This window comes from Lonchura striata, chromosome 14 (genome assembly GCF_050655825.1).
Source record: "Lonchura striata isolate lonStrDom1 chromosome 14, ASM5065582v1, whole genome shotgun sequence".
In the NCBI taxonomy this organism is placed as follows: Eukaryota; Metazoa; Chordata; class Aves; order Passeriformes; family Estrildidae; genus Lonchura; species Lonchura striata.
The window spans coordinates 4,809,287-4,823,567 of record NC_140716.1 but is presented as its reverse complement, the minus strand read 5'-3'; positions in this window follow the sequence as shown (position 1 = coordinate 4,823,567).

Here is a 14,281-nt window from a genome sequence, read left to right as displayed (position 1 = left end):
TCATTTTTATGACCCTTTTGTTGTGAAGAGCTGACTTCTCAATTGTTTTTTGAATCACAAATGGAACTGGAAGGTTTTTTCCCCATCTCCACACAGTGAAGGTTTCACAGGCTACTGTGTTTTATTCCTGGCTGTTTTCTAAGTAATTAAATGTAATGCCAATGTTGAATGAATTGACTTCTCTTCTAAGATGCTTCTCTGAAGTGTGGCTCATCAGTGGAGGAAAAAAACAACCCAAAAATTTCCTCCAAAATTGTTCCTGCAGCAGCTTTGGAAGCTGATGAGATCTTGTACTGACCAGCAGTTCAGGCCTTTTCTCAGCTGACACTGGCATTTCTGACATCACTCCCTTCAATTCCTTCATCTTTTCTCGTGTTTCTTACGCCACATGCTTTTTGTAAATTATGTGCTACTGAAATTGCTTTATGGTAATGTACTCAGTAAATTATCCTCTTTGACATACCTTGGAATAGCACTGGGAGGTGGAGTAGGGAGGAGGGTCCTGGGGGATTGAATCCTTCTGTGTAGCTTTGAGTTCTCCGCCACTGCTTCTCAGCCTGTACCTTTGTAAGGGCTTTAGAGGATGGTCAAAGCAGAAGCAGGTCTGTAGGTACTGTCTGAAGATGTGTATGGTGGGGAAAAAGGCTTCCCACAGCACTTGGTCCTTCACTGAGTGCCCATAAAGGTCCAGAATTTGGGTGGGAAAGGAAACTAACCTTAAGCATTAAGATAGTATCTCTCCATGGTTTTGTTTAAGTATGGTATTAAGTACTTTTAATGATTGTTCTTAAATAGCAGGATTAACTAAACCAATTCATGTAATCCTGGGCTAGTCTTAACTGTCTGTATTTTGAATTTGTAATAAATATTCTCATGACCTTTTAAGCATCTACAGCCCTTAATGCAACTTCACAGAACAAATTTCGGTCACTTGCTATACTAAGTTTTAACTTCTTAAATTCTAATATTTTTCATTAAGCCTTGCTGCAACTTTTATGAGCTTTGAGTCCTTTACTGTCAATAAATAATAAATACAAAAGGTGATCTTATGGGACTTTTTAATGGGTTTTTGGAGTGCATGGACTCCTGGTGTTCCTGGGCTCCCTAGTCCAATTGGGAAAAAAAACCAGACTGGCACTAGCCAAGCATGGTTTAAAGGAAAAGTGGTGTGTAAGTAATCTTACACAGAGAATAATGTGCAGAAGAGTGAGTGAGGCTGGGTCACTTGGCAGGTGGTGGTGGTGTCACACTGGTGTCACAGTGATCTTCATTGTCCTCATCTCTCTGGGACCTGAGTGACAGATTCACAATAAGCAGCCAAAAGCAGCTGGGATTAAAGTTCTGCCAGAGTCCTCACAATTCCTGCAGGGCCTCAGCATCTCTGTGTTGATCCCAGTGAGAGGAATGCTTTGAAAGTGTAATCCTCTCCCAAGTTTTAACCTTCAACCCCATGCCTCTCAGTCAAACTGAAGCACTGCTCTCACAGTGTGCTGAAACAGGATTGGGGCAGACACAGAAACCTCTGCTCTAACTGGAATTGCTTAAAATAAAGTCAATAATATGTGGAATACCTTGCATTCCTCTCTAATGCAAGGAAAAGCCTTAGTACTTGGTGTGACCTGGCTCCACATGCTGCTCATTTGAGCTTGTTTTCTTACCCTCAGTGGCTGGGGCTCTCAAATGCAGCGATTAACTGAACCATTCTGGAGTTCAAGGCTGTCCAAGAGGCTTGCACGATCCCCTTCACCTCCTGTAGACTTTGGGATTGTGGTGTAGAGGATAATATTTTTAAATGCTTTTAAGAGATATGGGAATGAGCTGCTCATAGCAGTGTCCCTCAGCCCTGTTTAGAGAGCTGATGAAACTGCAATTAACTATTTCTTGTGAATATTAAAAGCTGTCTGAAGCTAGGGAGCTCACCTGAGATGTTCACAGTGAAGAAATGTCCCTTTACTACTGCTGGAACTACTCAAAATTGTCTATTACACTGCTTGAGACTGGGAGCTGTTGGTGAAACCCTCATTTAATTGGTACATGGCTTGTTATTGTGGCAATAAATCTGGTTCCTATAGAAACTAGTTGCTTGTGACTGGTGGGGCTGTAGAAAAAGTCTGTTTTGTTAAGTGCTCACTGGGTACAGCGTTGTTCCTGTGCACTATGAAATGTTTTAGCAGTATCAGCTCTTCTGCCAGGAGCTGCAAAGGGGATGTCACTGTGTTTTATGAGAGCAAAAACAACCACGGAAAGGTGAAAATAGAATTTTTCAAGTCTCTCTGATATCCGAGATGCCAAATGCAGTTCTTAGGTGGAATTTCAAGCAGACCCTCTGCCAGGCATGCAGCTTTGGGACTGTGCCACTCACCCACAGTGAGTGAGGGCCAGAGCAGGATCCCAGCTTCAGGGAGCCCATTAACCCCACAGCAGCATTCCCTCTGGGGCTTCACCTGTGCATTAAACAGGCTGAAACACCCGTGCTCTTGGCTGTTATTAATGCTGACAAGTAGGTTGTGCCGTTGCATTTTAAATCTTGGAGTCAAATTCTGTCCGTGTTTCAAGCAGAGTGTTTCTGACTGATTGAGTTGTGGCACAAGGCACTGGCACTTAATTGCTACTTTCTAATTGCTCAGGTCCTGTGATGAATTCCAGATGAATTCCAGCTCCTGAGGAACCCTGTGGGACCTGCACAGATCAGGGCCGACTTGCTCTGATCTGGTTGAACAGGCTCATAACGATTTGCTACCTGGGATTAAACAAAATGGGTACTTAGTGAAATGCAATTCCCTTTCTTTGTCATGGATAACTGTAATCGGTGTTTTGGGAACACCAGGGGAATCTGTAATTGTGCTCAGCTCTACAACTGTGGGCACCAAGGTCCCAGACCTCTGAAGGTTCCTGCTGGCTGCAGCAATGACATGGCTGAGTTCACTCTGCCACCTTCCCTGTCAGTCAGTCTGAGTCCTGCTCTGTGTTAGAGACAGAAACAGAGGGAGGAAGAATTTGTCAAGATAAACATGCAAACCATGGGGGAATAAACTGGTTTTAACTATATAAACTTCATTAAACTCTCTAGGCTTTAAAGCTTCCCATACAGTGGCACTTCTTTTATTCCAGTTCTGCATCTTCCACCTCTTGTTCACCTCTGTAAGAGGCAGGAATTGCAGAAGGCTCCCACTTACCTCTTCTACATTGCTACATCTATTCACATCTTTTTATTGTGCCTCTGTTATTTACCTTCATTTTCGATGTAAATCCCATTATTTTTTATTGTGCTTCAGCGGATCTATCTCTGAACCTTTCCTGAACACACACTAATTCTGCAATATATCTTGTCTCCACACAATAATCACATGGTAGCAGCCCTCAGAAGCAAAGCAACTATGAATCTCTCTTTCCCCTTTATGGATTACAAATGCAATTTTTGTTTAGCACCTTACTTGTGAAATACCTTTTTTTTCTATTTTAAAGCAGCCATTGATCTCACAAAGATATCAGCTTTATTTTTATGCAGCTTATTCAGACTTGCATCATCTTCCCTAAGATCTATTTTCTCTAATGGAAATCTGGGAAGGAAATGTGCATTGCATTAGTCTGAGTAACTTCTGTCTATGAGAATGCTTTTCTCTTAATAATGCAAATAACTGTAATTATGGAAGCAAATTAATTGACTGGGCAGTCAAAGTACTTAAATTTCCTGGTGTATTTTGATTTGCATTCATGTTCCCTGCTATTTTTACTCCCAGCTGAACTCATTTAGAACTGCTTCTGTCTGCTTATTAATTGTAACTCAAAATTGACTCTGCTTGTGACTTGTTATATTTTAATGCCTCCATGAAACAGCAGAAGATTTCTGCTTTTAGAATACTGCTAGTTAGACAAGGCATTAGCCCCACGTTGGAAAAGAGGGCTCTTGGATGCATGGATACACCGTGGGAGCAAAATTTGGCTGTTACAGGAGCTCAGTAAAAGGGGCCTGAAAGTGTTACAGGACAAAATTCTCAAGGAAACAGGCTGACCTCATCCTCCAGGCTCTGCTCCCTCCTGTCACACTTGCCTGTGCACATGATTACTTGTCAGTCTGCCTTATGCAGGCAAATACTGCCACCAAGGACAAACCAGGAGTTCCCTTTGCAATTTGTTCTTGTGTTGCCTCAGGTTTTAAAGCCTGAGCTGGACCAGTGAAAATAAAAGAATTAAAAAACCATCAACAACAAAGTAATTCTGGTAATTGAAAACTTGCAGATCAAAGAGATACTTGTTAGAGACTTGGAATTTAGCAGGAAATGCAAAAGAAAAGTTCTGAAATTTCCTCAACCTCATGGGCACCTGTCCTGGACACTCATCTCTCTGCTGGGGCATCAGTGGGGTTATTCTGCTGGTCTGTGCCCTAATTACTGATCTAACCTGAGAGAGCACTAAGGCTGCTCTGGAGAAGGAGGCACAAGGTTCTCTGTCCTTTCCTTGAACACCTCCTTATGAGCCCACTCAGTGGAGGAGAAAGAACCCCATTCTCCACAGTAACCACACACTGTAATAATCATGTACTGAAATAAGTCCTAAAGGACTGAGAACAAATAGAACCATTCTGTAACCTGCTTCTCACCTTTACTTTTTTACTTAATAAAAGCCAGACACAGAAAGAAGATTCTGTCCTTGAGCAATGCAGATATTTCCCTCAGTCCTTCTGCACAAAAGGCTTCAGGCAATTTTGCTGCTGAGAAACCTGACTATTTCATTTCACAGCTCCTGAGTCTGAATCTTAGCTGAAAATTGAGGTAAGAGGTGCTGTCCCTCCCTCCCTGTCTGTCTGTCTGCCCGGGGTCTGTTTGTCCCTGCAGGCTGTGCTCTTACCCAACACCAGAGACTGTTCTGCTGCTCAACGGCCCTTCCAAGCATCTTGCAGCTCTCTAACTGCACAAGTTGCTACATCAGTTGCAAAACCCAGTCTGTTAGCCTCAGCCCTGCGTGTATCAGTGTTTTCCAGGCAGAACTGTAGTGCAGCATTCCTCTTACCCAAACCCAGACCTAGCGGTTCTCCCTCTGACTTCATCCCATCACAGAGGGGGCTCCTGATGGGTCCAAGCTGAGACCCAGATGGCATCTCATGAGATAACAGATCCTGAGGAAAAGCATTTGTATTTGACATGGTTTTTGATCACACAGCAACTCAGGTATCAGGCTTCATTTTTTTTTTTTTTTTAAGGCTTAACATTAGAATTGTTTTCCCTGCTTAGATAAATGGTTTTGGCAGGTGAACAGAACTGCACAGCCCAGAGGCCACTTGTCACCCAGATAAAAGGTGACAGTGCTGAAGGTGAGAGGGCTGTGAGGGTTTTCCTTTTGCCAGAGAAGTGGGGGAGATGTATGGGGTTCATTCTGCCTCTCCCTCCCCCACTGGCCCTCCCCAGGTGCAGCACACCTGAGCAGGGAGAAAGCTTTGTCTCCCAAGGTCTCTGGTGAACGAGGTCACTGTCACACGGCTGGCTCTGTTATCAGAAGCTCTCCCCCGTGCTCTGTGGTTTTACAGGCTCGTCAAGGGAGCTCTGGTGCCCTCCCTGAGCTGTGTTTTGCAGACTGGGGATCATTTAAGCAGTGCCTGCATTTTGTCATCACCGCGATGTGACTGCAGCCATGATTCTCACAGCACTTCAGGCACCTGCTTTCTCTTTAACATCAAACTTCACCCTTGCGTGCTTCATCCTTGTATTTTTGGAAGCCCAGTGGCACTTCTCAACAAAGGTCAGGGAGTGAATTTACTCCTTTCTTCAGCAGACACAAAAAACCCTAAGCATTTTATGTTCAGAGTCCAATAAAATAATGATATTGAAGGATATTTCTTTCAGTAAGCTCCTGCATCTTGCCTGCCTTTAGAAAATTCAATAAACCTCTGTGCTTTTCTGCTCATTCTTATGATGTATCAGAATTCAAACAGCTTGTGAATCCTTCCAAAGCCCAGGAAATTTCTAAAACATAGTGAGAAAATCACAGGGAATGTAATTAGGTATAGATCATTTGGACAGGTGTTGTGCCTACCCAAAAATTTATGCATTTTTTGATTGAATTAGGAGGAAGTATATATGTCCACAATAAAGAGCCTGACAGAAGGAGTCATTTCTGACTTCAGTGCAACCATTTTTGCATACTGTCCAACAGGTAAAGTAGTCCCTGTAGCTGTTCAGCTCCAGAGGAATAAAACACAGCTGTGAAAACCACAAATATAGAGCAAATTAAGTGCTTACTGTGAGGACAAGGGTGGAGAGTTAAAATACCATTCTCATTGGGAAGTGTGGACCTCTCTTAAATGCTAAGGTAACAGGGAAGCTGCCATGTTAGAAAAGTCACTTAATTGAGGTAGAATTCAGTAGAGACAAATCTTTCCATTAAAAAGGAGGCAGTGCTAAGGGCATCTGTGCAATGCTGGGGGCTGATTTAGAGAGAACAAATGTAGCTGTAGAAAGCATTTATAGGCTACAGCTCTAGCTCTGAGCACCTAGGTGGGCAGTTAACCTAACTATGTGTCCATCTGCCAGTCCTCTTGTCACCCTTTTTGGGTGGCACACACTGTCTCTGTCCTCAGGCAGTGTCACTGTGGGGTGAGACACTGAACTAACTGGAAGAAATTACGGGGTGAAGGACAAAATCAATAGGAAGCCAAGCATCATTTTTTGGGGAAACTTGCTCACATAGCAATTGGGCTTTGCTGCTGCTCTCTGTGTCTTGAACAGGAACAGGAACAGGAAAGATCTGTTCATTTTGCCTCTCAGAGGATTAAGCATGGAGCTTTTATAGGTTTTTATAAAGGAATTCTGTAGGTGTGGGTCATACATCTCAGCTTGCAGGTGACCAGTGAGTTTTTAAATTCACTTAATACCTTTGAAGGTTTCATTCCTTCTATAAGATTTGGCTGAAATTGGACAGCAAATTTTGTGGGGCAGGAGGAAGGAGGACTGAGAGTGACTGTGTGCTGTCATAAGTTGTCTCTCCCTTAAAAAATCAGAAAGGTTGCAGACATGCTCTTTGCCTCACTGGTTATTTTATGGATATTTTACAAGCTCATTTATGAACCTCGCCTCAAGCCTTGGTGCTGAGCTCTCACTGCTGCTCATGACAGATGTGTTTTCTAGAGGATAGTGGGAAGGAGGAGACATGGAGGGAAAGGCAGGCTCCTTTCGTGAGCAGAATTGAGATACGTCAGTGCATTTGTGTAAATTGTGATTTTCTTGCAAAAATTCTTCTTTTGTAGCAAGTTAATTACTTATTGATTTTAGTGTTGATGGAGAGAGGGCCTAATGAATGGTCTTTTACCAGCACTTCCTTCACTCCTAATTGGGATTCTCCACCAGAATCTCAATGAACTGCAGGGTACCCAGCCACAGTGGTTGCCCCTGAACAATAAAACCCTGGTCATATCCACATTAACCACATCAACATTGCATCTCTCCAGGACTCCTGAGGGGGCAACAGCAGGACTGTTACGATTGCACACATCAGCCCAGCCAGTTGCCTCCTTCCAAGAATCTCAAATGACCTTGATCTCTGCCTGTTGAGAAAAACCAGCAAGACACAGGTACCAGAGCAAACAATTCCCAAGAAGGTAGACTTTATAGATTTGGTGAGGATGGTGAGGCCCTGGCACAGGTTGCCCAGAGAAGCTGTGGCTGCCCCATCCCTGGAAATGTTCAAGGTCAGGCTGGACAGAGCTGGGAGCAACCTGGGATAGTGGAAGGAGTCCCTGCCCATGGCAGGTGTGAAATGAGAGTATAACCAACCCAAAACCATTTTACGATTCTATGACTAAAAGCTTGCAAGTGGAAATAGAAGATGCAGTGGATGAAAAAAGAACAAACTTCAGGAGCAGGCAGTGCAGGTGGGTGTAGAGTTTGAGTGAGAGAAGAAATCCAGATTAAGGGAACAGTGGAAAGCAAATTGTGTGAATTGTAGATGAGGAGAGAAATATGAAGGTGAAAAAACAGGGCAGAATAATGGAAAAGCAGAGGGTGATGTACCAGGCATGGATGTGGGGAAGTGGTTGAGGGAGAGGGCTGAGAACCAGGAGAAGGAGAAAAGTGCAGTCCGCCTCAACCTCAGGGTTCTGCAATGTAGAAGCAGGAGCTAGAACAGCTCTGGGGTTTCTGGAGGGAAGAGAGGGGAGAGGGGCTGTGTGGGGGGGTTGTGGTGCTGCTTGGTGGGTCTCTCGTGGCTCAGGAATACTTGTAGAGGAGCACGGTGGGAAGCACACTCCGATGGGCAGTGGGGGCAGGTGGGGGAGCTGAACTTCTTTCTCTGCATGAGCTTCTTTTCTGATCTACTGTGTGACTCTGGGTATTGCCCTTCTCAGCCTTAAAATGCTTTAAATTTCACAAACCTGCCCTTGAAAAGAGATTTGACATCAAATGGTGGCATTTGCTGTGGGGAGCCCTGTCTCTCACAGAGAGGTGACCGAGTTTGTAGCCTGCGTCACCGCGGGCTCTGAGGCTCTGTCAGGACACTGAGTCTGCTCTACGGCCCATTGAATGTAATTTAAAAAAAGAAAAAAAAATAGAGAGACAGGCAGGGTGAAGATTTTAAAACACTGATTGTTCTGCCCCAGGGATTGTTCCTTTTGTCAGTGAATCTGGCAAGAAATGAAATAAAAATAGTCAAGTTCTCTGACAGACAACACATGAGATATAATAGACCTCTGCTACCAACAGCCAAGGTTATTTCTAGATAACAAGCACAGAAAACAGATACCCTTTTACTTTTGTTGTGTGCAAAGGCAGAAGAGATCTCCCTGCTATGAAGTTTCCCCTTTATATTCACAAAAGCATGTCAATGAGGACTAGTTATTGCTAATAATGCAATCATAAAGCTGTATCAGATTTCTTCAGCACATGATGAACTTGACAAGCCTGCAGAAAGAAGCAGAATCCTAAAAAGGAATGTCTTATAACATCTGACCTGATCCCAGAGTACTTTTGGGGGGACATCACAGAATTTCAGCTGGCCTAATGTCAGATCAGAAATGTCTTCTCCTGCAGCAGAGAGGCACTGAGGGCTTGAGGCACACGGCAGCCAAGTAATGAACACCTTGAGGGCACAGCTGATCGAGGCTTTCAGAGAGCACATGGAGGTGTGTCACAGCCTGATGGAGCTGGAAAACACCAACAGGGAGCTGCATGTGGACACCTGCAGGCACCTCCCAACAACTGCTGAGTGAGAAACTCCTTAGCTTCCAACATCATGTATACTTGGATTTCCAGACTCACCAGGAGGAGCTACAGTTCCATAAGGCAGCCAGCACATAGAACATCGAGTTTAGGCTCAAGACTAAAGTATAAATGGGAGATGTCTCATCTCTTTTGGTCCAAATTCTGAACTTGTGTTTTAAGGGAAAAACTGAGTGAAGCACAGACTGAATTGGTTCTTCCCTGGTTCAGTTACTTGCTGCTTGTGAAGTGGTTTCCATTTGGATGCAGTCTCTAGACATGATTCCATACCAGAAAAAGCAGCAGCATCCTTTTCTTCTGGATAAATTTATAACATCCCAGTAAGGAATTTCTTCCTAACATCTAATCTAATCCTGCCTCTGTCAGTTCCCCCTTGTCCTGCTACTATATGCCCTTGTAAAAAATTTCTTTCCATCTTTCTTGTAGACTCTCTTTGGGTACTGGAAGTTCAGGATTTTGGTTATTTATGGTTAAAAAAAATCATGAGGACAATAAAGATATTCAACAATTACCTGTGAATAGGCAGTAATTTGTGTTGGGGTGTTCCTTCCATGGAAAGATCACATAGGAGGCAAAGGGAGGAAGGTAATTGTGTTCTTTTGCATGGTTTGTGCAGCTCCAGAGCACCCTGGACTAATTAATTCTGCTGTTGTCATGGAAGAAGAGGCTGGACAGACACAATGAAGGGCTATGCATCACTAGAGCTATGTCACTGTGTCCCAGAAGTTCCTTTCTTCATTTTTTTTTTTCCTCTGGCAGCTGGAAACCAGGGGGGCATGCAGGGATGATATGCCATCAAAGGAAGAGAAGGGGGGAAACACTGAGGAGGAAGACAGGGATGTCATGGATTCACAGGAAGTTACAGCAGTGAGAGAAGAGATCAACTTGCTGCTGGCAGAACAGCACAGGATGGTGGCCCTGAGCATGAGGAGGGGAAGGTGCCCTCAGGGCTGCCAGTCTGCTGGGTGCTTGAGAGCAGGATGGCAGCAGCACAGCTCAGGTTCATGTGGATTCCTGTCCCAGAGACACCAGTGAGGTTACACTGCCTGCGATGTCCAGCATGCCCAGGGTAAGGCAGAGCAGCCTCCTGTGCTGGAGAAGCCACCCTGTCCCATGCTGTGGTGTCATGGCCATGGAATCACACACACCCAAAGCCTGGCTGGGTCCTGGGGTCAGTCAGAAGCTGCACAGGGATTTTGTTTTATGAACATGTTGTCTCTGGAGTTCTACTCAAAAAAAAAAGGTGACTCAAAGATAAAATGGCCAAACATGCAATGCCCCAAGTGACTGCTGAAGGAGACTATCTTATCCAGAGGCCTCTGCTTGCTCAGAGCACAGTTTTTCTGAGGTCTTTAGATCTTTCCCACCAGAAGGGAAAGATGCTGCTTGCTGCTTTGTCTCAGGAAAACCTTTGTGTTTTGAGACAGTAAGGGCTGCTAGGAAATTGCCAGTCTTCAGCAGGGAGTCCAAGCAGCAGCATCTCCTGTTTATTATGATTGTCTAGAATGAACAGGACACGGAGTCGAGTTTCACCTTGAGTTACCCTTAGTGTTAGTTACATGAGAAATTAAACTGCTCTGGGTGACCCTCCACAGGAGGAGAGCAAATAGCAGGTGGCTGGAACTCTGTAAAAGCACATGAGGTATCAAGAGTGTCTTTGTAACACTGACTGAAAGCCCGGGCTAGAGAAGGGGCTTTACAGTGAGAAAAATCTGCTGAGGATCTCATTCTTCCCTCTTCCTGCAGCCCCACAAAAGCCCTTCTCTGGATGTCAGTCAGCATCTGGATCCTAATAAAGATGAGATCAGAAAGGGTGTGCCTGGGAACATGAATTATATTCCCTGGAGGGTGAAATTTGACATTCCCTCCATCACCCTTGCGTCAGACAAGTACTCTAAGTCTTTCTTATTATTAGACTTATTGTCTAGGGCATGGGGACCTGGCACCTCCCAGGTAAGTCCACAAAGCTGGGAGATACCAAACTGCAAGGAACTCTAGAAACTGAAATACCTTCAAAAAGTTTCCTGGTATATAGCTCTTTCCAATCAGCTCTGGTTTAACAGGAGCCTTCTCTGTAGAGAGGGGCTATGGGGAATGTTTTAATTTGCTTCTGTTGCCAGGCTTTGAAACCAAATAAAGTAGCCAAGATAGTGAAGATCAGGGGACAAAAATGAATTTGGAGTACTCCTTGCTGTGTTCTTTATCACCATGTTTACCAGCTTTCTTGCTTTCCCCACAGCTTGACATCTCTCAGCTAGACATGTTCCATCTCTGCCTGTCGATAAGGGGTCTGTGCTTTCATCTGTTAACCTCTTGGCATATTCTGTTCACAGTGGCAGTTACAGATCATCTAAAATGACACTCTGTAGAAAGTGTGGTCTCTGGATACCCATCTCAGACCAACTTCCTCTGGTTTGCCAGAAAGCTCAGTTCAGCAGGTCAGTACAGCAGGAACTGAATTCAAGGCACATTTGTTGTGGAAAGCATCCTGCTCTTGTGATGGTGGAACATGCAGAGCAGCTAAACCTAGTGTGTGTGATGGTGGAACATGCAGAGCAGCTAAAGCTAGTGTGTGTGATGGTTTCCATGGGAAAAAGCCTCTTGTAGACTTTGCTATTTTCTACTGAGTCCAGAGGCTTTGGAGGAAATTGCCAAAGAACCAAAGAAACAAACTTTCACAGGGTGGAAACACAAACTTATCTTAGTGGGTTTTTTCTAAAAGGGATGAGCTGAGCAGAAGGCATAGATCCAGGGTAGCAGGTGGTTTTTAAATAGAGTAAGAGAAATATAGTACAAACTGCATGAGGAAATAAGTTAAATATCTTTATCCTTCTATAATGCCCCTGACCTCCTGCCTAAAGAGCAAGCTGAGCTGGTCAGGTGGGAAGGGCAGGGAACTTTTTTGCTGCAATGTGGACAAGAGTCAGAGGTCAGAGACAGCACCATGGGGTTTAAGGCATATAGATATTTTTCAGATTTTGAAAGATAAGCTCTGGACTCCCTCAAGCCCCAGTACAGACAAAGTCTGTGAGAGTCACCTGTGCCAAGCCAGCCTCTTCCATCCATCCAAAGCTGCAAGCAGCAGATCCATTGCCACAAAGGTCAGAGCTCGTCAGCAATCATTCAGGTAGGGGTCAAAGAGATTTCTCTGCACCTGACATCACATCTGACAGATGGGGACATCCTGCTTCAGCTCTGCTGGAGAAGATGGATTGTCATGTGAGAAATAAGTCAGGGTAAATGCTAATGATCAGAACTATCAGTCAGACAATATTTTTACATGGTCTAAGTAGCTTTTGATGAGTAAGAAAGCACATGCTTTACAGACAACTGCCTCAGCTATGCCTCTGTAACCTATGGGGAAGCATTAGTGTTCAGTTGGGTTCATGTGCAGCATGTTGTTGATCTCAGTTTTGCCTTTGTTTCATATCCAAGCTGAGCCTCAGCAAGAACACCAGTGATAGGCTGCACTGACCATCTGCCAGCTTCAGTTGTTTTGCTTTGTGCAAGCACACAATACCAGGAGGAGTTATGGGGAACTGGACACCCCAATCCTATTGAAATGTTGCCAGAATACTTCACAGCTCTGGCAAGGGGTGTTTACTGATCCTCATAAGTTTTTCTTAGTTTTTTTTTTACTAAAAAATTGTTAACTTTTGATTTACAATGCTCTAATTTATTTTGGCTAGTTACTAGCAACTCATACATTGCAAAATACTTTTAAACTGTGCTCTGTTTCCACTTTTTATAACAAAGCTCTCCCTGCTTCCAACAGAGGGGACTCCACTCAAGGTACTGCCAAAAGGCAACGCTCCTGCAAGCACCACCCAGCACAGCAACGCTGGTCACATCAAAGGACAGATCTACAGAAACAAGTGAGTGCATGAAATATCAGATTGGCTGGCACAGGAGGAGCTCTTCAGCACTTGCTCTGGTGCAGTCTGAACTAAAAGAGCTGTAAATGCAACACAAATGGTCCAGTTGTGAAAGCAGTCACATGGGTAGAGGTTTTATAGCCAAGTTTTAAGCCTTTTTTCTTTGCAACAGATGACACGGGCAATGTTCCAGGAGGAGTTACACTCCATCTCCCTTCAACCAAAAATAACCTCTTAGGAAGAGAAAACAACATTTTCAGAGGTGTTTCATAACCCCAGTTATGAACATATGTGAAGCACAGAATTTTATCTGAGTTAGCCACATGCCAACATACTGCTTCCACTGAAGGTGTCACCTTGGGATCTTCCTGAGGCAGCGTTGCGCAGATCCTTGGCTTTTGCCAAACTCATCCTTCCACAGCCTGTAGCAATCTGTCTCTTCCCCATTTTGACTGGCAAAGAGACTCAAATCAAGGTGTGAGAAATTTGACTGAGTTCTTCCTCTTCCCTCTCTTCAGGGCCTGCAGATGGTGCCAGCAGTCGGCAAAAGCCACAGGCAGTCAGTTGCCTGTCTGGGGAGCCAGCCCAGGACTGAATAGAAGTCACCTGTAAACCGGACTGTCTTTGATCCCAGAGGATTGCAATGTCAAGATTGCTGGAATTTGAGGAAGTAGATTCAGAAGTGTGCCTTAAAATGTATTTAAGCTTCTGTGTCATGCTGCTGAAGAGCAGAGGAAAGGTGAGCAAGGAGGAAAGGAAGCTTATACACCATAGATTTCCTGTTCTATATCTATATATCTATATATCTATATATCTATATATCTATATATCTATATATCTATATATCTATATATCTATATCTATATATCTATATATCTATATATCTATATATCTATATATCTATATATCTATATATCTATATATCTATATATCTATATATCTATATCCCTACTTCAAGTCTTTGCTCTGTCCTGTGTGCTCTAGCTGTTAGCTTCAGCCTCAAACAAGTAGGGTGTCGACAGAGTCCAAGAGAAAAAGAAAACCTCATTTTCCCAGCAGTGTCTGTCTCCCAGAAGATGTCAGCGTGGAGCCCAAGCCACATTTTTTTTCCCAGGGCAAAAGTGTGTATGCCACCCATGCATCCAAAAGGCTCCCTGACTATTAAAACCAAATGTAAATGAGAGATAGTTTCCCTGTTTT